The 25,020-nt window shown below is 44.0% G+C and overlaps 1 protein-coding gene and 1 long non-coding RNA gene across 2 annotated transcripts in view; both read left to right on the forward strand.

The window, feature by feature from the left end:
- Positions 1-25,020, forward strand: part of CLSTN2 (calsyntenin 2) — a 657,664-nt gene that overhangs the window by 391,273 nt on the left and 241,371 nt on the right. The gene's annotated exons all lie outside the window — the stretch shown is intronic.
- Positions 4,458-7,081, forward strand: LOC129532647 (uncharacterized). Its single transcript, XR_008678468.2, has 3 exons — positions 4,458-4,540; positions 6,463-6,774; positions 6,899-7,081. It is a non-coding gene; the product is annotated as an uncharacterized lncRNA (long non-coding RNA).

Genomic DNA, 25,020 nt, shown 5'->3' on the forward strand with positions numbered 1-25,020 from the left:
AGAGCTGGTATCTTTTAACAAGAGCACGTCCCTCCCGTTATAATCAGTTTCCAAAGCAGGAGCTATCAGCTTAGCATGGCACAGTGTCAGGGTAGAGGGTAGGCAGGATAAAAGGTGGAGAGTGTGTGGCCTCTGCCTCCAGATGGTTTCTGTCTCTCCAAGGCAATTGATCAGAGAGAGGGGAGCTTAGTGGAAGGAGAAGCAGTCAGGATGGGCTTTCAGAAGATAGTGCATTTACCCTTGTTCTAATTCTGAGGGAACTGGGAGTTTTTAAAATCATTCACTCATTTGGTAGGCATCTGCTGAGTGCTGGCTGTGCATTGGGCTCTGTGCTAGGTGCCAGAGGTACTGTGATAAATGAAACCCAGCCATGCTCTTTACAGCCCAGCTGGGGATAGATAGATTAGCATATGATTACCATTCAGTGCAAGCAGTGAGGTGAAGGAGGGAAGCCAGCACAGGAGGCTGGCGTGAGGAATGGGACTTCACCCTGCATGAGAGGTAGAAACTCCTAATCTCAAGTCCTAGAGGGGAAGCAAGATCATGCCAGTGCCAACAATGACAGCTGTTTGAGCTTAGGTGAGCCTTGGATGTATCTCATAGAATCGTGATCAAGTCCAAATTCAATAGCATATATCAGGGGCCTACCATGATGCTAGTACAAGTGGGCACCTGCTAAACAGTGCCCACACTCTTGCAATTATTTCATTTCTTTTCCATGAAGCTCCTTCTTCTGCTACCCTGTCTTCTTTTCTTAATACCTGTTGGTGTCTGTGTCATTGTTTTGCCTCTTGGTGGCATGCCGTTTTAATCATCAGTTCATTCTGCTGGTATGTCAGTTTCTTAAGGCCAGGGATTGTGTCTCAGATCTCTCAGGGTCGTGTGGGATACAAGCAGGTGCTTGGTGAATACCTGCTGGGGGTGATTAAGAGAGAGGCTCACACATTTCCCACGGTGGGTAGTAATGTGTGACCAGAAGCTGTAATTGCCTTGGAGGCAAGTGATATTCTAATCTGTCACTGTGTTTGTGAAGTTAATATTTCATTTCACACAGTGGAGGCATTGCTAAATTGTTATACCACTCAACTTTTGAAGAGACACCTCATATTAATCTCATCAAACTACTCCAAGTTTTAAACTCACTGTGAATGCAAATAAAGCCTGCCATGAAATAATGCAGGGTAGGCTGTCAATATACTGATGGGGAAATTGTCTCACTTTAGAGACAATTCCAGAACATTAAGAAAATTCATTCGTGGTGTTAGGCAGAGTCATAATAAAGTGAATTATCAGAGATATTTCCAGTTGAGAGTTTCAGTGATTTCCCAGATTAGTGGATCCTCTGGGAACAATGCTTCTTTATAATGATGCTGAGCCCTTAAAAAACAAACAAAAAAACAATCTTCATGAATTATACCAAAGAAGTGTTGAGTGGACCAGATGGCTCAGTTATAAAGAGGATTGTTGCTCCTTGCATCATCCTTTGAATGTGCAGGTGGGAAAAGTTCAGGGACTCTTCTCGGGGAGCTCATTTAATAAGTTTTCTCAAGTGGTTGGAAGCCATAGCTTCCTGATGCAACCTCAGCTGCAAAGACCAAAGAAGTAGGGAGTGAGGCTTCAGCAGCCATAGACCTGCTGGCAGCCTCCCAACCAGGCCTGTCTTCTGAGAGTGTCCCTCCCTTAGTTGCAGTCCACTGGAGGAGTGTGCCTTCTGTAAAAGTTCCTACAGCCTGTTGGCCACAGGACCCCAATTCCAGTGTGAGACCCATAAGTGACCACTGTCAAGATTCACCAACGTCTCCAGACTCTGTTTCTCACATGCAAAACAGAAATTCTGTCTTTACTTGTTCAGGAGTACTGAGGCTCAAATGGGAACCTAACTTACTCTCTAAATACTATAAAGGTTTTTTGACTGTTACCTGACTCAGTATACAATTGTTAGAGAAATGAATAAACATTGGAATTCATATTAAAGATGTAACTGTTTTCTTCTCCCTCACATGTAGTACCAGATTTGTTAGCTCCTTAGGAAGCCTCTCTGTGCCTCCCCCAGTTTTGTAATTTTTATAATCAAGGCTTTTAGAGACTGCATCCCCTCATTACAATAAGATCATGCATTAATTGCTCGCTATGTGAAGGTCAGGACCGCCTTGTGCTGCTGTGCAGGCAGTGCATCATATCAATAGTGCCTGCTGGTGTCATGCACCTCATTCATTACATTGTGAGCCAGCGCACATTACCGCTGTATGGGGTAGGAACTATTACTTTTCCCATCTTAGATGAGGATAGTAAGATACAAAGAAATTAGGTGACATGTCCAAAATAGCTCACATTGTAAATGATGGAGCCACGATGCCTGGCTCCAGAGGTAATATCTTAACACCTGCACCATATCATCTCTCAGGCAGTCTTCTGGGAATGGTTTTACCCAGGTAAGCTAAGGTGCATTGGGCAAAGACAGATGTGTGGTCCAGTGACAAGCCAAGGCCATGAGACACAGGGAAGGGAGCATGAGCCATGATGAAGTGGCAAGGAGGGGCTCGGAAATATAAGTAGTGAGATAAATCCCAATGGTTGTGGGGAGAGCAAAGGGTAGGGTCAGGTTCAGTAAAGACAGAGCAGGTAGATCAGGAATTTGGGTTTTCAGACAAAGGGTGATGTCAGGATGCTGGGTTTATGCAGAAGCTCCTGGTACTTAGCAGAGTAGAGCAGCTATTGAAGAGCCCCTCTCGTATGTCTATGCCTAGGAGATTATCAAGGGCCCCCTCAGGTCTCAGGCTGTAACCTAAACATTAGTGATTAACTGTGCAAAGTTTGCTACTGCTAAAAGGTGATGATTTTCTTCATGCTATTGGCTAAACAGACTTTGGCATAAATGTCTCTAAATGCTAGAGTTCTAGGTACTTACCGTGATGCAGGAAAGGGTCTGGAAACCTGAGGGTCTTTATTGGAGCCACCAGTCTGTGCTGGGAGATCTTAGGTGTTATTTGGAAAGCATACTTTTAGTGCCTACTTTGTACCTAAGCTTGTGCTAAATGTTGAGGAGGAGTCCGGAGAAAGAGTAAAGTGGAGAATTTAAACTTTAAAATAATTATTATAAGTAATCCATCCTGCAAAACAATCTGTCCTCTGAGTTCTTGGAGGACAATCTTGATTTATTTTTCTTCCCTTCAATGAAGGTGAATTGTAAAATTTCTGCATATTACTGTGAGAATCCATAAATAAGAATAATTAAGAGTTTGGACTCTGGAGTTAAATTATCCTTGAATTTTATACTGTTTACTAACTATATAACTTTGGGCAAATTAACTACTCTCTTAATCCTCAGTTTCTTGATTAGTAAAATGAGAATGATAATAGTCCTAGATCGATTAGGATTTTTCTGAGTGTAAGAGTAATTCTAACTTACCCTGAATTTGGAATTAAGAAAATGTCTTGTTTCATACTACAAGACACCTAGAGCCAGGGTGGGCAAATCCAGCAGCTCAGTGATAGCATCAGGGACCCAAGTCTCCCTGTCCCTCTGCTCAGGCATCTTAAGCATGGGTGCCATGCTGAGGGTGAGTTCCCTGAGATCCTAAAGTGGCTGCCAGTGGTACTTGGGTCTGCGTGCCTCTTTGTTCTTGCCCAGCATGACAGAACAGGAGAATCAATTCCTCTGGCCCTGGCACATGTGTCCTTAACCTCAGTCTGTCTGAGCCATGGTCATGAAAATCTTTCAATTGAGTGACAGTGGGCAAGAGAATGCCGTACACCAATTTGCTTCTTAAGTAATCAGGCTGCCCCTGTAGGGTTAGGGAAGGGCTAGCTGCAGAACAAATCAGGATCTAATTAGGAAGTGGGATAGGAAATGGATGCTGGGAAGGCAGCCAGCAACAGCATCCACAGGTACCATGATAAGAGGTTTGTCAGGAATAGAGAGATGACACATGGAAAGTTCTGAGCATGTGCCTTAGCATGACCATAGATCACCCTAATAATAAGCAAAGGTGCAAACCCTTCTAGGAATTTCTTTCTGTCTCTGCTCCAAATAATAATCATTTTGCTCTTTTGAAACATGCCCCAGGCACAGCACTCTGCTGATGCTCTGGAGAAGTGGCAACTCAGTCACCTCCCCTCAGAGAAAAGGCTGCTCTTGCTGCAAACACCTCGCAGCTGCTTTGTGGCTTTTCCATTTTATTGCAAGTGCATTCCCAGCAGTCTCTGAACACTGTATTCCAGTGTCCTAAACAAACGTCCTTGTCATGCCATGAGAGGCATTCGCATCTGAAGTGTCACCTGGGATCATAAAGTATGGCCAGGTCTGACTGCTAACCACCATGCATTGTGGCTTCTGGAAGCTCAGCTTCTCTGACAACCCTTGTGCTCAGGTTACCTTCAGGAGCTCTGCATGGTGCAAGCCAGCCGTGAGACCTAAAGAACCTAAGAACTCCATGCACAGAGGAATAGGGTTGCCAGGACAACTGCCCTCCTGGAGAACGTCACAGACTCTGGGCACTGGGGGGCCTTGTCAGAGTTCACTTCCATTTTCAGTTTTCAGGTAGAGATTGGGGCACTGGGTCAAGGAAAGTTAGGAAAGGGAGTTTCAGTCATGGGTTTAAAAAGGAAAGTAACAACCTGATCACCTCCCCCTAGAAGAAGGAGAAGAGTGAGTGATAGGACTAATAAGGAAAATGATAAACTGATGACACAGTCCTGACTTAGTGACTGTCAGATGCTACTGGGCATACTTTTTACCTGTTGGCATTGAGCAGACACCTCAGGCCAGTGGGGCTGCTGACAGTAGGGTGACACCGAGCAGGCCTGACCTGCAACCATGTAATGCCCATGCTTCCATTGTATTTGTGGTTTTTTTTGGGGGGGGGGGGCAGGGGTCAATACACATATTATTATTGTATTATATGTATTTATATGCATAATGTATGTATTGACTATTGACTCCCCCTTCCAAAAAAAAAAGAAAAAAAGGATACAGGAACAAGTTCATTGTTAGCTGGAGCCCTGAACCATGTCAAAAGCAGGAAAAGACCATTTTGAGGGATGCAACTACAGCCTCAAGCAGTTTCAGAAATGCAAACATAGACAGCGGCAGTGAGGGAAGGCAGGAACAGAAGACAAGGCAAGTCTCTGAGAGCCTGAGTTGGTTACGTTGGCTTGTTCATTTGATAAGAGGTGAACAGAGGAGACAGCAAATAAGACCTGGAGTAGCTTCACTGGGTGCCACAAGTAACCCTCCACCCAGTGGTACCATACAAAGGATGTGCTGGGAGTATCAAGGAATGCTCTCTCATCTTTCGCGGGGTATGGGCTGAAACTGACGGGCTTGGTTATGAAAGGTAAAGGGCAAGGTGCCCTAGCTGACTGCTTGTGAGAGGTTGTGGGAAAAGATAGCTTCCCTTGGCTGTATGATTCTGTTCTGGGCAGAGTGCAGCTTGTTCCAGGAAAAGGGGCTTTGGAGCCTTGAGGAAGAGTTAGAAAGGGTCTAGCCCTGGACTCTCCATATCCATAGGCGCAGAGTAAATCTAACCCCATGCTCAAGCCTCCTAAGCCTGCCTCTGTCCTCACTGACACACCTTCAGCACCACCTTTGACCAGCTCTGTCAATCTCCTATGTGATTTCCTGCCAGGGGAGCATGTGTCCCTCAGCCCCTTGGACCTTTGAAGCTCCCAGGAGTGGCCTGTATTGTCCAGTCTTGGCACTGCCTTCTTCTCCCCTTGCTCCCTACACCCTCAGGTGTGGATTCATGCTCAGGTCCCCTGCCCTAAGCTGGAGAGAGACCACTGGGGACCCTCCAAGCTAATAATGTAACACCCCTGCAAGCTGATAGTCCTTAAATTTTTGCTGCACATTTTAGCAGTGAGGATAAGGGCAGGGAGGGGGAGGACCTGAGGAGGTACACACCCCACCAAAACCCTGGAGCCCTCAGATAACCCGAGTTCACCTCCTAAGAAGGCAGTTAGGAGGCATCCATGATTCCTCAGCCCCACAACATCCCCCAGAGTTTATCAGATTGTCCTCTCTGAAAAAAGTTCTTGGGAATACGCTTTTCCCCCATTTCTGCTATTTTAATGTCTAGTACAGACTGGCACCCAAGGTACCATCTCTGTTCCAGCTTCCTTGAGAATGCAGGCTCGTCGGAAAGGAGGACTGAAGGCTGCAGCCTTGTGTAGTACAGGATCAGCACTTGGACCAGAGCATCCTCAGCTGGTGTTTGGCTGCAGGGCAGATGCCAAGGCCCTCACTGTCACTCTCTACCACCCTCTGTAGCTCCATCTCTTCAGACCTCAGGGCCCCAGGGGAAAGGCAGCCCTGGGACAGGCACCTTGCTCAGGGGCAGAGTGTTAGTCATAGCTCAGTTCCAGAACAAGCACTTTGTCAGCAAAAGGAAAGAAACAGAACTACAGTGTTGGGGAGAGGCAGGGCTTCCCTGGCCTGGGTAATGCATTTCTGGTCTCCATCAGGTGGCCTGGCCCAGCATCTGGCAGCAACGGACCAACCTGAACACGGAGATGGAAACCAACACAGAGTTATTTTCTTGTGCATCATTTGGGAGTCATTGAATAAACATGTATTGAGCACCTAGTCCCATGGCAAGCTTCATGCTGAGGACTAGGGATAGAAACACAAATATACAGTTTCTGCTTAAAGGACCTCAGATGCTGGTGGGGGAGATGGAGGACAAGAGAGCCAAATGTGATGCAGAGCAAGAGGTGCTGAGTAGGAATCATTTCATGGGATTGTAGACAGAGGAGGAACCTCAAACCATCCCAAGGGTAAGTGGTCAGGGAAATTTCTACAGCAGATGTCAATGTACTGAGTCTTTTAGAATAAGCCATTTGCTTTTATTTCTTGTTGAACCTTAAAAACACATTAACAGAAAGATTTCCTCTAATGCAGGTTGTGAAAGAGACAGAGTGTTTGAAAGAGAAGGCACTTTGTATTTTAGACTCACACATCAACTGGAATGCTGCCACTCCTAGAATCTCAGCGTCCTGGTTGTAAAGCCTCTGAGGGATTTCTGGGTTACAGAACTCTGAGATAATCAGTGAATCAAAAAATAAATCTCCTATTTGCAAACCAGCATCATTGCCATGTGAAATCCTGTTTCTCTAAGCAGAAGTTTCTCACCCCCAGAAAATCATGTACATTATCTGAATTAAAATCTAAGGGAGAAATAAAAAACATACCTCATGCTGGGTTGATTTTCTCTAATGATCTGATCCATGCCCCTTTTTTGGGTGGGAAGTTATTACAACCGTAAATATTTGTAATTCTTTCTCTGATGTATTATATTTGTTAACAGCGCCACAGGGTAGATGCTGCGCTTGAGAAAATAAGCACATTGAATGGTGGGGACTAAAGAAAGAAAGCCAGGAAATGGAGGGGCTCTGTCCTTGAGCAGGCCTCCCCAGCAGTGGCTTCCCAGCAGTGGGTTCCCACAGCAGTGGGCTTCCGGGGTTCTTCCTGAGCACTGGAGTAGGGGGCTTTACAGAGGGCGTTCTGGACCACTGGTCAGGGAACTTGGATTCTAGTTCAGCCTCTGATGCCAGCTGGCATTGTGCTTTTGGACAGAACAGTTAGAACTCTGGACCTGTCTCCTCTTCCACAGGTTATACAAGGGAAGATAAAATAAGTTAGCATGCAAAGGGATTTTATAAAGCAGTAAGCTCCACACATGCAATCTCAACAAAGGGTTTGGAAACTAAGCAAGCTACCCACTTCCTCTTCAGCCTCATAGATAAAATGATTGGCATTCTTCACTTCTGTAATCCACAAGGCTTTAGACTCAGACAAATATGGATTAAAATCCCAGTTCCATGATCTGGGGCAAGTTGCATAGCTCCTCTGATACTCAGTCTCTTCATCTGTTCAGTGAGGGGAATTACTAGTCTACTAAAGATAAAGTATGTAATATATTTTATAAATGGTAGTCATTATTATGATATGTCTTGGTTTCACTTTATCAGTTCAGATGCTTTCAGCTGCAATTAACAAAGTCTGACTCAACTAGAAGAAACAATGAGGAAAATTTATTTTCTCATTTAATAAGAAGTCTGGCTGTAGGACAGATAAGCAGCTTGATAACATCACTGAGGATCCAGTTTCCAGCATGGGCTTCTGTCCTGAGACTAAGCTCTTGCTTTTCTTCACAACGTGGCTGCAACAGTTGCAAATGTCATATCCTCACCCAATAATGTTCAAAGGCTGCACCCTGAAGCAGATCCCTCCTGATGTCAATTGACTAAGAAATCCTCTACCAAAGAAGAATAGATCTCTGAGGGGCAGCTAAATAAAACCATCTGTCACACCTCTTCAAATAAGGCTCAAGGGTAGGGACATGATATTTTGTTGCCAGATCTCTTCTATACCACCTTGAAAAGTACTGTGGGCACCTTAAACCTTCACTGAAGTGTTACTACTAATTAAAAACAGTTGATGGAGGGCTCAGTTATTTAAAAATTGTCATGCTTAGCAATCTTGACCCTTTGTGTAGAAAGCTGTCCACTGTGGTCTAATTTCTAAAAGCAAGAAAGAATAGGAAACAATCTAATAATCAAGAAATAATTAAACAGTCCATGTTGTACCCCTCTAGTTCTAGAGTATTAAAAATAATTTTTAAGTGACATGTAAAAATGCTAATATATAATGTTAAGTGGGTAATATAAGGGATGCATATACACCACATTATTTCCACTAAGGAAAGCAAATATATGTAGAAAATAAAATTATGTATAGGGAAAAAGAATCTGCTATCAGAAAGTAGACCAAAATGTTGACAGCAATTTTTCTAGGATTGTGGAAACCTGATGAATTGGTTTTCCTTTTTCTTTCCCTATAATTTTCCAAAATTTGTATGATTCACATGTTTACTTTTTTAACATGGAGAAAAATAATTTTTTAAAGCAATGGTGCTTAGCCTGATTGCAGAGAATGCCCTCTTGACATGAATCTGCATGTATATTTATATCTTTCTATTCCATCCAAATCAATGTGAAGAAGCAGCCCAGACTGTATGTGAAAATCCTTACATCTCATGCATTTTTACCAGATTTGTTGAAACAAGTGAGAGATGAGGGAGAGGACTTCTTTGCACTGAGAACAGGTTATATAAACTAAAAGTGATATTGCCATGATGGTGACCACAGAAATGTGGGTTAGGGGACTCTTCAGGGATTGCAAATGTAACGCAAAATTGTGGAAGATTTGGGAAACCACAGTTAATATCTATGACAAATTAAAGAGGATTGGCATGCATCCTTATTAACAGAAGATTTGTTTTGATTACAAAGAGATTAAAGTTCTTTTTAAATTTTTATTTTAATTTTTGGTAGAGACAAGGTCTCACTATATTACTCAGGCTAGCCTTGAACCCCTGGACTCAAGAGATCTTCCCACATCAGCCTCCCAAAGTGTTGGGATTACAGGCATGAGCCACTGCACCTGGACAGAGATTAAAGTTCTAAGGATGCCACCAAATCAAGAAGTTTGATGAGCTAGATCAGAAAGCATAAAATGTCCTTGAGCAGGCCTCCCCAGCAGTGACTGCCCAGCAGTGGGTTCCCACAGCAGTGGGCTTCCGGGGTTCTTCCTGAGCATAAAATGGAGTTGCAAGTTGCCAGAGGGCCAGTATGATGTGAAGGTGAATGATACAGTTCACCTCACCATGGATAGGTTGCTCATGAAGACCCCCTCCTTCCCCAAACACCTTGCCCATAAAGCGAGGATCAAAGCTTAAGAAGCCAAATGTATTGTAAAAAGTAAAAGTAGAGGCTCCTCTTCAAAGACTTTCCTCCCCATCTAATTAGGAATAAATAGTACCTTCTCTTAGAAGCAAAATTTATTCAAAGACCTGTGCTCCTAAATATTTGCCCTGGTATGTTTATACTGATCCAAGCAAGCATTAGGTCATAGCCTGTTCCTCTTCCTTATTTTAAAAGTGTTTTTACCTTTCTCAGCATTCCACAAGTTACTTCCTCCTTCCTTTGTTCTCCTCTACCTTTGCCTCTTAAAAAGTTCTAAGTTGCTAGCCAATTGGGACAAATACAGAATGTGAAGTCCTGTTCCAGCCAATGGAAACCAGACACAGCAGTAGGGTGGACGCGTCAGGTTATAAATGACCCTGTCTCCTTTGTTCAGTGTACTCTCGTGGCAAAACTGCTGGTGAGTCTACCCTTTCTGCAGAAAGTAAAAATGGCCTTACTACATAAATTAAATTTATGTTCAAGTGCTATTTCTTTACGGCACTGGGGAACAAGCATTTCAAACATGTACTTTTCCTTTTCACACTCCTACCCCACAACAAAGTGTTAGAAACAAGACATACCATTTTAATGCATTATAATAAGTACTGGGTGTGTCAGAATTCCACACTCTTCTCTGCTGCCGGGTGCTGTGTCTGAAATGCCACCATTATGGCTTTACTCTTTTGAGCCTTGAATACTTCCCAGTTTCTTAAGGTTCCCCAAACCATACTTTCCTGCCGGGGGATAAATCTTCATGTCCTTGTCAGCAGCATCTCACAAGTTAATAGCTGACTACCAATAGGGAAGACTTCTGGATGTGGAGTTGGGGAGGCAAGACAGAAGGAAGAAGGGGCCCCAAAGGCAAGTTCTTCAAAGCTCTTATCTGTTGTGTGCCTAAGGCTTCCAGAGATGATTGTTCCCGTTAGTTGTTGCAGTCATCCGAAGTTGTACACTACCTACGTCTTTCATAGAACCAAGGGAAAAAGAACCTAGAATGGGCTGGGCATTTCCCGTCCATAATACTGTTTCAGCCTCACTTTTCCAAACTGAATTTGGAGGTTTTCACATTAACACATGGTGTATTTACCATTCAAGGCTATGGTTTATTTTTCCATCTCAGATTCCTCCCAAAGATTCAAGAACCTGAGAGACAGCATTCTCCAAAAGCTACCACCCTTTTTGTCCTGCTATCTCCTGAAAGCCATGACATTGTGCTGATGATGAAGGACCCAAGGAATAAAAGCTTAGGGTCGGACTATAATCTACAGCTTTCTTTTTGCTCCCACATTTCCAGACAAAACTCTCTCACTGACCTGTGTAATTCGGTGTGACATTTTCCAAAAGTGCCCTCTATAACTTTACTCGCTTTAGACATCTCTTTTAAGAGTGAAAGGTCGACTTTTTGGATGTGAAATATTTTATATCTGACCTTTTATCCATCATTGCTAAGATTAATACCAACTGTTTGCCCTGAAGAATAACTGAAAAAAAGCAATCAAGTAAGATTATCTATTACATAGAAAAAAATAAAACCTCATTAAAGCAATTGTGTATGTAGCTCTTGGCAAACAGGTCAGTATCATTAAAACAATGCTAGAAAGAAGACAGAATACAAAGAGACAAGACTAACCCACAGAAACAGACACACACACGCACATATACACATGCGCTGAATGAGCCAGGGTTAATTCTTGAGGGAAAAACAGAATCATTAGAATTGAAGCTAGGCTTACTGGTACCCAATCAAAATCTGATGCTCAACTGTGCACTAAAGCAACAAATGCTCTTATTCCTCTTCACAACATAGTCATTACCCTGTACTCCAGAAGGACAATAACAGGTAGAATAACCCTAAACACTCACAACCTGCCTCTGTTGCCCTAGCAACATGCATGGCTTATGAAGCACTTTCATGCATGAGAAGGACCCCAAAGGTGGCTTGTACCTTGATAGGATTAGTGTTCTGCTGGGCTCAGGTTAGGAATGTAGGTCTCTTGAAGACCACTAGCCAGACCTTCCTCATATCTCTCCTCACATTTTAGAAAGGGAATTGGGGAAAACCTCTCAATATGCTACCTAGTATACTCAAAAGAATGTGCACTTTGGAGTCACACAGCACTCCTTTCAAGTGTTGGCTCCACTGACAAACAGCTGTGTGATCTGGGCAAGTCAACCATCATGAACCTCAGATTCCTCATCTGTCAAGTGAATGTAACTGCAAAGCCTACCTCTTAGTGTTTTTGTGGGGATTAAGTGAAATGAGTACCATGCACTTGATAAATGTCAGTTTCCTTGCCACTCATCTTTAGAATGCTGTAGGATCTGAATAATTCAGTGTAGCATAATTTCTAACTAGCTGTCAGATATACTTAGCGATAGGTACATTTGTTTAATGAAAATGTACTTAGAAACCTAATATTAAATTAGCCAAAAGCTGAGCTGTGGGGTTGGGAAACCTGGAGTCCTAGCACCTCAGGCCAGTTGTCCTTCAATCCCAGCCCTCTGAGGGCATCCCAGAAGCCCATGGGAATCACAAGAAGATGGTTTGTTAGTTGTTCTGGATTATCCTGATGCTTCCTTTCACTTGCATTGGTCTTGGTACTGATTTAACTTCTTCTGAAGGGAACTATGTATCTTCTCCAGCCACAGACTAGGAAGTTATGGGAGCTGGACTCTCCTCCCAACCAAACCAGGGCAGACAGACACTTTCAGGCATCTTGCAAAGTAAATAATGTGTCTTTTTTTTTTTTTTTAATCTTTCCCACAGTTCTCAGAGAAGGACCACACACCACGATAATCAGCAGAGAGACCATCTCCTTAAACTGTCTTGTTCATTTTTCAAAACCCAGGGCAGACTCACCCTCCACACAGAATGTTACTAAGCTGCTGGGTCCACACAGACTTCTTCCTTTAGTGTCCACCTCATTGAATTGTAAAACACTTGGGATTTTAGGGATCGTATGTGTTAGCTATCTTCCTATGGTTCCCACTCCTCTTTACCCTCAAGTTTTCTTAAGCTAGAAGCCCTAGGGGAGCTCAATACAAACACGATGGAAAGAAGAGAGCTGAGGCCTTCCCTCACAATACAATTCTGTATACTGCTTGTAGGCAAGGCCGCTCTGTTGAAACATGAGATACGGAGAATCCTGATGAGAACCAATCTAGTAGAATGGTAAAGACAGTGGATCATGGGGACAGTCTAGATGTGAACCCTGGCTCTATCACTGAGTAACTCTGGTCCAGTTACTTAACTTCTCCCTGCCTCAGTTTCCTAACATTTAAAATAAAAATGATAGTAGCAGTACTTTTCTCAGACAGTCATTGTGAGCATTAATATGATGGAAAGGCTTTAAACAGTACCTGGCATGCAGTATGCATTCAGTAAACTTCTCCTTGACACTTTACTCAGCATTTTCTAATGATGTGAGTTAATATGAGGTTGTCAAAAATAAAAACAAAAGCACTGAACTCAGAGTTAGCATCCAAATTGTAGTCTTGGTTTCTCTATCAATTTGATGTATGACTTTAAGCAAGTTACTTTCTCTTTTGGGACTCAGTTTTCCCCCATTCAGTTCATCATTTGGCTGGAATAGATGATCTGAAAGACTTCCTGTTGGCCGGGCATGGTGGCTTATGCCTGTAATCCCAGCACTTTGGGAAGCTGAGATGGGTGGCTCACCTGAGGTCAGGAGTTTGAGACCAGCCTGGCCAACATGGCAAAACCCCATCTCTACTGAAAACACAAAAAAGTTAGCTGGGCATGGTGGCACATGCCTGTAATCCCACCTACTCAGGAAGCTGAGGCAGGAGAATCAATTGCCTGAATCCTGGAGGTGGAGGTTGTAGTGAGGCAAGATCACGCCACTGCGCTCCATCCTGGGTGACAGATTGAGACTGTCTCCTAAATAAATAAATAGAGATGTCTTCTGTATCTTTTGATTTTACGACTTTGTGTGTGATGGGGCAGAAATGGCTGATTCTAGGGTCAGCTGCCTGGCCTCCTCCCCATGTCTGCTTCCTGTGCTGTGTACCAGGCATTCACAGAACAAACTCCAACACTCTAATGAAAGGATTGAGATATGGCTTATAAATGCATGTGACACATCTTGAATTAAAAAAAAATTCATCCTAACCTTATAGAAAATCAAACTCTTTTCTTTGAATGTATAGGCATAAGCACTTTAGGTCTATTTATGGGGTAAAGATCCAAGCTCTGATCAATGGCCTCTCATCTGGCTTCCTGTATTCATGGCATGGCCCCAGCAAAACAGGCACGGGGATCTATGGCCAGGTGCCACTAAAATATAAATGTCCCTTCATTTCTAATGGATGCTGAATAATGCAGCTTATATCATTAGGCCAGTCATAAAATATTAAAACTTAAGTAATTCAATGTTACTCAAGAGACAGGGCCAAGTTGGTGCCTTGTTCTTCCCCTGTTCAGGGAGGAATGGCCCTGAGTGCCCAGCCTGACCCCTGAGAACTGGCAGGATGTGATGCCAGCACCTTTATTGTTTAGGGCTGGAAGTTGTCCTTCCTAGGGTTCTATGATGCTGGCTGCTTCAGGGGAATTAATGGCAGAGTGCCAAGCCTTCAAGCAACAGCTTTGGCTTCTCCTGGAAGAGAGACATACTGAGGGGCTGCTACTCTTCCCTAACTCTTTGGGAAGGGAATCTTCGGAGATTCCCAGTGTCTGCTTTGGCAAGTAGATAGGCTGTGGCAGATACTTGTCGTGCTCCATGTCATGGCTCTTCAACCCGCCTGATTTCAGTGCAGTGATGATAGGTAAATGCACACTGTCAGCATCTCCACATCTTTTTGAGTTCACTCAGCTTACATTCAGGTGCTGCCCGGAAGTGTGGGAAAGTTAATGCTCCTGTTGGTGGTTCCCAACTAATGAGGGATGGTCAATAAGTGTCCCAGCCACCTGTCTTTTAAAGGTATAATTTTGATATGCATTTTATGTGTTTATTCAAAGGATCTCTGGCAGTATGAAACCCCAGTTTGCCCATAGCAATAACTAGCCCATTTCTGCACCTTTCAATGCTTCCTTGTCTTGTTTTTCTTGCCCTCTCACTCTGGCTTCCTGAGGTCACCTCCCAAGTAAATTACTTCATCCAAGTACTTGTCTCAGGCTCTGCTTACAGAGGAACCCACACCAAGATAAAGGTTCACCATATGGGAGGATTTCTGGAAGGAGAAGTGAACTTTGGAAGCTTGAGGCCTGACAAAAAAGCCAAATAGCTCTAAAATTCGGATTCTGTGAAAATAGCTGAGCTTGAGTTGTACCACTTGTTCTATGCACATCTAACCTGGACTTGCAAGGCGAGAGCATTGTACCCAGTTGTGTAAGCTGGGCATTGTTCGTAGGCATCTAACCCTAGGGTTTAAAATCAGGCACTTGCTCTGCTCACCAGGTGTATTAATCAGGGTTCTCCAGAGGGACAGAATCAATAGGCTATATCTATATAGAAAAGGGAATTTATTAGGGAGAATTGACTCACACGAGTATAAGACAAAGTCCCATGATAGGCCATCTGCAAGCTGGGGAAAGACAGAAGTTGGTAGCATGGCTCAGTCCATCTCCAAAAGCCTCACAACCAAGGAAGCCAACAGTGCAGCCCTCAGTCTGAGGCTGAAGTACTGAGAGCCCCCAGGAGGTTGCTGATGCAAGTCCCAGAGTCCAAAGTCTGAAGAATCTGGAGTCTGAGTCCAAGGGCAGAAGGAGAGGAAGCAAGCATCTGGCACGGGAAGAGAGAGAAAGAGGACTCGGCACGCTGCTCATCTCTTCTCTTCCACCTGCTTTTCTACCTGGGCTGGCAGCTGATCAGATGGTGCCCACCCACAATGATGGTGGGGCTTCCTTGCACAGTCCACTGACTCACATGTCTGTGTCCTCTGAAAATACCCTCTCAGACATATTCAGAAACAACACCAGCCATCTAGGCATCCCCTCAATCTAGTCAAGTTGACATCTGATATTAACCATCACACCAGGCCACACCCTGAAGTGCCAGGCTGCATCTACCAAAACAAAAGACTCCTTTTCCTAACACAAAAGTATTGATCATTCCCTAGGCTGCATGGCTTCAGGTTGACATCTTCACCAAGGGTATCTGGACATCTTTTTCCAGTTCACACAAAGGCATTTTATAGGCTTGTTGTGGTCCTCAGTCACCTGGACTTCTGCCCTATGTCTGACTGCTTCTATTTATAAACCTAACCCTGTAACCAAGGCAGTTAGTCTCTCTTCCACATCCCCTGTGACGTTTTCATTTTGGCATCTGCCTTTGGCTAATGCTGACTCCTTTACTCATTCTTCATCCTGTAAGGTGCTTGTTTGCCAGTGCTTGTTCATTAAGTCTCCACTATTTTTAGTAAGCTTCCAAGCTCACTATGTCTGTTCCCTCCAAACCACTACCGTGCTTATTAGATTCCATCCATCCATTCATTTGTATGTTTATTCTTCACGAATATTTTCAGTGTTTTCCAATAATGTGCTTGGCTCTGGGTTTGCAGACATGAATCAATTCAATCCCTGTTCTAGTGGAAGAATAAAACAAGCAGAGAGATAAAGAACAGTGATAAAGGGAAGCACAGGGGCTGTGGGAGCCAGGGCAGGGTCCCTCTATCAGCCCAGGGGGCCAGTGTCAACCTTGTGGAGGTAGTGACAGATGATTACCTAAGCTGTCTTAACACTGGGTAGAGAGGGAGGGGAGGAGATGTGGAGGACAAACCAAGAGAGAACAGCAGGTTCAAATATATGAGGACAAGAAATGTACACCCAGAAACCCAGAAGACTCTGAGCTGTTTAATGTTGTTGCGTTATCAAACTGGAGGCAGGAAAAAAGAGATGAAGCTGGGGGAGGGGTGAGCAAGGTCCTATCCTGGAGGAAAAGCCTATTAAGATGCTTATACTCAATGCTGCAAGCAGCAGGAAGACATGCCAGCTCTTCAGCAAGGGCTTTGTTCTTGCTTATCATTGGCAAATAGTAGAAATTTCACTAATTTTTTCAACATTTACCTGTTTTTTTATATGGATTGCTATTTGTTTTATTGGGCTTGGATGTACATTTGTCTGTAATGAGTGGACGAGAAATGTGAATATACTCAGTCTTCTAAACCTGGAAGGTGCTGAGCAAATGAGGAAGTTCAGAGCCTATGAATAACTCTGTCTACCCCCTTCCTGTCACACAGTGTATGCTTGTTTTTTCTTTTCTGGCAAAAAAAAAAAAAAAAAAAATTATAGGAAGGATCCCTTTGCCCTTCCGACAGAGATAGGTAGGAGACAAGGAGGAGTAAGAATAGGAGAGTCAGTTAATGACTTGGCAGTAGGCTGGGTGGAGGACCTCATCCCCTGTTCATTTCCTCTAGATCTTAGCAGAACCTTTGAAAATTAAAGAAGGCTCAGCTGAGCAGAAAGAGGTTGGGTCTTAGTGTCTTACTGACCTGTATTCAAAGCCAGGTTTAGGCTTAGGCAAGTTTTCAAATTACTCTGAATCTCAAATCTCCTTTGCAAGGGAGTCCATGATCCCGCACTGGGGTGTTAAGGCCATTAAAGGAGACAATACAGCTGTAAGTACCTGGCCCAGAGCTTGACTGAGTAGGACCCCAGGTGGAGCTCAGCGAATGTTGGATTGCTCCTCTTCTGCCTCTCCTTTCGGGGTCACTTCTCTCTGCCTCTCTTTCTGTAAGTGCACGAGCTTGTTGCCAAGGCATATCAGCATCATCCACCTCCTTCATCTCTCTGCAGATTAATCCACTTCCATGCTACCACCAGTGAGGGCTTAACTGAATCAGAGCTCTGATTATGCACTTCTTTTGCCCATAATTCGCCCTGTGACTTTTGGCAGGTCACATGTGCTGTCTGGGTCTTAGCGTGTCTCTCTGTAAAAGGGATGAGTGGACCAGATTATCTCTGAGAACCCCAAATCTAACATGATAGGCTTGTATAATTCCATGGCTCTCCACTCTAGAAAATAAAGCCCAAGGCCTTATCACATCATGTAAGCTCTCCCAGGACCCCTCTGCCCATGGTCTGACTACAGTTTTACCCCTTGTTTCCTCTTTTCCACTAGTTAGTCCCCTTCCTCCTCCCCCCGGTAGAATTCTCTGCTACTACCTTGGTTTCCCGCCACATTAGGTATGTCATCATCGTTTATGCCAACTTTCATCATAGAAACTAACAGTATTAGAGTGGAGACTGTGTGGGTGTGTGTGTGTGTATCTGAATTAATTTACAGTTATTGTGAGTAGGCATTACTGAGGGAAACACAAAGAAAGCCTTAACTTATTGTCATAAAATAGGTTGGTGAGTTAATTTGAACAGATTATATAGAAAGTTGTTAGGGGTGAAACACTGACCCCAGAAATATTTGCAGCTCCATATTCAGTCCTCTGTTGATACTTTTATGAGCAGATCAGATAAGGGCTGGAGAAACGTGAAAAAAAATTGCACATGGATTTTATGTCTGGATGATATGTCACTTTGATCAAGGAGAGGCAGACTGTTGTTATGGAAAGAGCAAGAGAAGAAGGCAGGGGGTAGAAGCCTCATTTTGACTTTATCTTAGCCTTCCATGCGACCTTGGATATAGCTGCTTAACTTCTTGGGCCTCAGTTTCCTCATCTACAAAATGAAAATGCTCCTATTTCTGGAGGGGTGTCACAGATTGATGGAGATAGTAGATATAAAGGTACATCAGGAAAAGCATCCAAATGCTACCCTAGAGGGAGGAAGTATTATCATGAAGTCATTGCTTATCATCCATTACAGAAAAGCTTTCTAGATAAGAAAAAACAGTCACTACTCCAGCCACTGAGAAATGACACATTCCCATGGCTGTGACCTGAGTAAATGGAGGACTTGTGACAGCACTTGAGAATAAAAATGAAAGAACAGTGTTGATGGACTCATTCGTCACTGCCCAGCTGAAAGTTTCTGCTCTGTATTACTAGTACATTTGCTTTTCTGTGAATAGTGAGCACACAATATTTGCTAAAGAACTGCTCTGTGCCAGGCCCTGGACTGGACTGTGGAGTCACAAATGGAAGGACAGAGTCCCCACCTTACAGCAACTTATGAGGAGCCACATGAGGAGGCCCGTCAACAAAAATAATTTCAATATGTTCTGCTAAATGACAGAATGAAGGGACATTCCTCCATGTGAAGCTGAAAGAAGGGTCACTAATTTATCCCAGAGCAATCAAGAAAGCTTCACAGAGGAGGGGGGCAACAGAAGTGGAGCGGAAACAGAAGGTGGCAGATAAGATGAGCCTTGGAGTTTGAGCTGAATGTCAACAGGCCGAAGTTGGAAGGAAGGTGTGGGAGTCAATGGGCAATCAGGCTTGAAGCCAATCCAGCAATCTGGGAAGCTGACCCTGGAAATCAACCTTATATTTACCCCCAGAACCTCAGGAATGTGCAGTCATCGTTACCATTTTTTGCTACCTCTTGGACAGGCAAACACAGAGCCTTGTCTCCAGGGGAGCTGGCTGAGTCCAGGAGGGTATAAATCTCCATAGAGGAATGGCAAAGGGGGGCTTTTAAAGGAGCAACTGGATCCTTGCCCTGGCCAGACATTTCTTTGGCTGAAGGTTGCCTTGGTGGGGCCTCAAAAGCTAGAGAATCTTCACCCTCTACCTGATAAAGGCTGCTGCATCTCCAGCTCTGTGAGTAGTAAGTTGGACCCTGGTCTTGATGAAAATCCAAGCATGGGATGGGCAGCCTGCCTTGGCCATCCAGGCCCTTTGGACCTGGTGACCCATTTGGTGGCAGGAAGTGGAGTCAAGGCACAAAATTACCCATTTAAGAATCGTGTACTATATGGTGGTAGTAGTTAAAGAAATATAAATTTCGGTACCACCTTCTATTCTTAAAAATAGTTGATTATGGCAGGCAGCAGGTAGGGAAGTTATTGAGGAAACTCAGAGATGTGTGCATTTGCTCAGAAGATGTGAAAGGCCAAAAAAAAAAACCCCACTGACCCTGGAAGTGGCTATTATCTGACCTGAGTCAAAAAGCACAGTGCAACCCCCAGTTCTGGGGCCCTCCCCTCCTCCGCAGGACCTGGGTCTGCAATATCCTAAGACATAAAAGACAGCTAGGGTTTCAAAGAGAGTTGAAGACAGAAGTCAGATTGCAAGCCTTGGAGACTACATTTCTCACTGATTACTATTATTTGTAATAAAGACAAGGGAGAATACAAGTACTTACAAAGATCTTTCCAAGTATCTGCTGGTTCCTGCAATGCTAAAATTAATTCAATCATACACCTGTAATTTTCAAGCCATGGGCTTAAGGAAGTCAATCCTTCAGAGAGGAGAGGAAGAAATGAACTAACAAAAGCCTTGAATGTGGCTGTGTGCATGTGTATGGCAGTGGAGAGGTGGAGTGTCCCTAATGGCCTTCTTTCATCTCATCTGCACTGCTGTTAGGATCCCTCCCGTCCCATAAAACTGGGGCTCCAAGCCACACCAAGTCTAGGTTAAACTAGACACCAGAAAATTGCTCTTTAGTCTTTTGTAGTGTCATGGTTGGGGCTTTGGAATCACTTGAAAAACTAGGATGAAGGAGCCGATTACTGCTCTGTTGATTACTGGTAAATCTGTTGTCAATTGGCAGTTATTTGTGGGTCACATACTGGTAACTCAGGTTATTGATGAATGAGTTATTGATGATCAGTACTAGCTACCATGGAATGCTGACTGTGTGTTGGGCACTGTGAAGGCATTTTAAACATTTTATTTCATGTAATCCTTATAGTAGCCATATAGAATTGATATTCATTTCTCCATTACACACAGGTGGAAACCAAGCTCACAAAGCAGCTCTGTGGTAGAGACAGGATTTAAACTCAGGTGGAACAACCAATTACTCAGAATTTCTGGAGCCCAGGGCAACAGAGAAGGAGATGAGGCTGGACTATGGTTAAGGACGAATCATGAAGGATCTTTAACACCCTTCTAGGGGTCTCAGAGTTTCTCATTCCTGGTTTTTCAGGTTCAGAGAATCTCCTGAGGTGTGCAAGCCCCAAGGCATGGCAGAAGTCTCTCACTGTTTAGCACCCAGATTCTGGGGCTCCGTCTGTCATAGAGACCCCACCTAGCCAGTGTGGGGTTGGGAACTTACCCTCTGCCAAGCACACAGATACCCCAGCTTTCATCAGCCTGTCAGAGCTGGCATAGACTTGCCAAGACTTTGTTGAAAACCAACTGCTTTCAGTGTAATAAAAGCCAAAGTCCTGGAGGGGAGAGCTTTTGTATCTTTTTTCATGGAACCATTTGCTGCTGCTCTGTGGATTGTGCTGCAGAGAACTAGTTGCCAAAGGCTTTTTGGCATTCACTGGACAATGGGCTATGGGGCTGCTTCACAGGTGAGGGAGGGGCTAATGGTTCTCCTTGTCCTTATACTCCCATCCCGCCCCACCTTCCCCACACCACCAATAATTCAAGAAGATGAACACGTGAGGGGAGAACTGAGCAGCTGTTTCCTCCCCATCAGTAGCAATTCTTCAGTCTCTGGAGGGCTGCTGCCTCACTTGATGCTCAGCAGGCTGGATCACAGGATCCAGATTTCAGGAATGTGGGGCTTACTTCTTGGGAGCTGTCACTCAGCCTTTCTAATTCTAGAGCCTCAGTTACTGCCCATTCTAGGTTGTTGTATATATTTATTTCTTGGATCCGTTGAAACAAACACAAACTGGTTAGCTTCCACTACAGAAATTCATTGGCTCTTGAGCCTGGAAGTCCAAGATCAATGTGTTGTCACATTTAGTTCCTTCTGAGGGCTGTGCAAAAGGATCTATTGTTCCAGGCCTCTCTCTTAGCTTCTTATAGCCCCAGGCATTCCTTGGCTTGTCAATGGTATTCTCCCTGTGTCTTTATATTGTCTTCCTTCTTTACATTCTGTCCCTTTACATTGTGTCCAAATCTCCTCTTCTTTTAAGGACACCAGTTATATTGGAATAGGGCCCACCCCAATGACTGTATTTCTACTTAATCACCTGCAAAGACCCTATTTTCAAATAACGTTACATTCACAGGTGCCAGGGAGTTAGGATTTCTTTCAGGGGACACAGTGCAACACATGACAGTTAAGATGCTGCCTTCATGCCTGAATCCGCATGGGAGGAAGTAGGTATTGGTAGGTGTCACAGCTAATGGAGATACCACCAGGTCATGGGGCTGGCCTTGCCTTCAGTAGGATTTCTTGAGCCCCAGATTAGGTCCTCAACTAAAGCATCTCTGCAGGGGTGTCATGGAAACTGAGACTCCACCAGCTGATTATTTAATCAGCAATGCCGCCTTCAGAAGTCTTTGGATACTAATTGAGCCCTTACTCATGGGCTAGAATTAGTTTATGGGGTTTGTATGTATTAACTGATTTAACCCTTATAACTTCTACATTGGGCAGAGACTAGCATGATGCCCAACTTACTAAGAGAGCAACTCTCTTGTCTGGAGTCATGGAGCTAGGGAGTGATAGAGCTGGGGGGAAACAAAGGCACTCTGGATCCAGGACCCAAGCTCTTGATCTTAAATTATTGAAAATGCCAATTTCTAGGCTTTTTCCCTCAGAGTATATCTGAGTTGGGCCCAGGAATCTGAAGTTTAAGAGCACCTTCTGATGCAGAAGGTCATTGACCTTTGGGCCCTGGGACAGCACCAGCACCCTGGTTTTCTTTCTCTGATCTCTCTCTCTCTCTCTCTCTTTCTCTTTGTGCTCCCCTCTCCTTTAAGAAACTTAGTGATAGATCTCCATCTGCATCCACTCCACTTTCTTCTCTGTACTGCAGCCAGGGAAATCTATTTGAAATGCAAGTTTAGGGTCATAAGTCTGTCTGTGATGCCGTAGCTCTTAGAATAAAATCTGAATCTATAACATCACCTCAAGGGCTTCTGTAAGTCGACCCTGCTCATGCCTGGGTTCAAGTCTCAGCTCTATCAATGCTCTACAGCCAGTGTTTTTAGCCCTCGGAGCCTCATCTATAAAGGAAGAGTAATGCCATCTTTCCCACAAGGGTGGCAGGAGGAATGAAATTGGGAAATACACATAAAATGTCCAGTCCCCCCCCGGCCTCAATAGCGCTCAGTGAATGGTGCACTCAGAATTGTCAGGTGTTGTGTGGCACTAAGCTTTTCAGAGAGCTCTTATTCGTGGGGACCCTGTGAGATCGTCTGATAACTTTACTGCATGGGCCTGGTCACTAGTTTGCACAAGGCTTTTCCTGCGTGAGGCCTAGTGGAACACACATCTTGGAGACCAGAAGGGGAAGTGTTGGTGGGCCTTCTTCCAGACCTGAAGATGCTCAGTGAGCAGGTGCAGCACCCTCCTTGCCCCCTTATAGCCTGGCTTGCTGCTTTCTTAATCCATAATGCACTGAGTTTATCTGTGTTTTGTAGACACTGGGGTGGGCTTTATGGGCTGTTATCTAATGAGCTGGGGAGCACAGATGAGTATTCCCACCACCTGACACAGACCCACGTAGGCTGCTCTACTAGGAGGGAGTAGGAATGTGTCATGCTGTGCAGTGGCTCATCTGGGTGAAGCTGCCGTGTGCTGGCAGACGTGACCCACAGCCACACCATCTGCTCCTTGGATGCTGGCTCATGTGTGGGCTCAAGGTGGACAGTCCAGGTTTAAGAATGGTTCTCAGAACTTTGGTACCTTGTCTGTACCATAAATGGTTAGGTCAAAGGTTCTCAGGGAAATTTTTCCCATTTGGACTATTTGTGCTTTTTTGAAATTTCAAGAATCCTTCCCCCATGACCAGTGTTCTGTGTGGAGGGTAGAAGAATGCTAGCAGACTGATTCTCTCTCTCTCTCTCTCTCTCTTCCCCACCTCCTTTCTCCAAGGAAATGGTATTTAGACCAGAAGAGTCCCTTTGGAATTATAGTGAGATTTGTGAAGAGTGATTACAGGGATTTAATTTGCTAATCACTTACTCTTAGAATCTCAAAGCTAGAAGGGCCCATCCATCACAGTGGTTTTCAAATCTGACTGTGCATCCATGTCACCTGGGGAGCTTAAAAAAGCTACCAATTCCCAGGCCATAAACTCGACCTACTAAATGAGATCCCTGGGGCTGAGAACCAGGAATCTTTGCATCCAGCCTGGTGGTGTGCTACCTCAGAACCATGGGGGCCTTGAAACAGAGGCTCAGATGTTGTGTCCTTAGCGAAATTACATTCGCCCTGTGGTTCCCCAAGGTACACATAGAGCCACAGATACCACTGAAATACTCAAACTATGCAAGAACAATTACACATGACATGGTTAATGAACATTGTTATAGTGGCTGAACTGTGTTTCGTCATATACCCATTTGTTCTTAGTGTTCTTATCTCTAGAAGGTTGACTTAGTCCAAGCAACAACACTGCCTTATGCAGGAAAAAGAGCCCAGGTTTTAGAATTGGATGTGGGTCCAGACACTGGCTCCACCACACACTAAGTGTTATTTGGATGTGTGACTCTGGGCAAGTCACAGATGTCCCTCAGAGCCCCAGTGTTCTCTCCTGAAAATGAGCACATGATCTTGCAGGGTTTCCACGAGATTTGAAAGAGATGGTACTTGTGAAGGGAGTGGCATATAATATAATGGTACAAGTCTAGGCTCCTCTCCCTCCCCTTCTCCTATAGGCTGCATGTATCCTTTGTAATATTGTTTAAACTAGTCCTTGCCTAGCAGATGTCCTCCTACAATATGCATTTTATCTTAGTCCAGGCTAATTTGTAAAGTACGCCTGAGTTTAAGATGTTCTAATGTGCTTCGTACATGTACATCACCTTCCCCTGGTTATGGAATGTGATAGTAATGTATGCAGGCCAGCTTTGCAAATGAGGGCCAGAGTGGGAATGAAAAGGATTAAAAAACGTAAGTGTAGAATAACCTTTATCTGGGTTAAAAAATACAAATAATCTGTATACCCATAGAATGATTGTATGTGCAAAGAGAGGGCTATAAACCATGTTGTTAACAGTAGTTATGCCTGGAAGACACAATTATGAATGATTTTTCCTTTCCTTTTGTTGTTTAATAGACTTTATTTTTTTAGAGCAGTTTCAGATTGACATAAAAATTTCAAATGATGGTACAGAGAGTTATCATAAACCCCACTCCCAGTGTACCCTATTATTAACATCTTATACTGATGTGGTACATTCGATATAATTAATGAGCTGATATTTATACGTTATTGATAGCTGTAGTCAGCACCTCATTCAGATTTCCTAACTTTTTACCTAATGTCCTTTTTCTGATACAGGGCCTCA

This window comes from Gorilla gorilla, chromosome 2, assembly GCF_029281585.2.
Source record: "Gorilla gorilla gorilla isolate KB3781 chromosome 2, NHGRI_mGorGor1-v2.1_pri, whole genome shotgun sequence".
Classification (NCBI taxonomy): domain Eukaryota; kingdom Metazoa; phylum Chordata; class Mammalia; order Primates; family Hominidae; genus Gorilla; species Gorilla gorilla.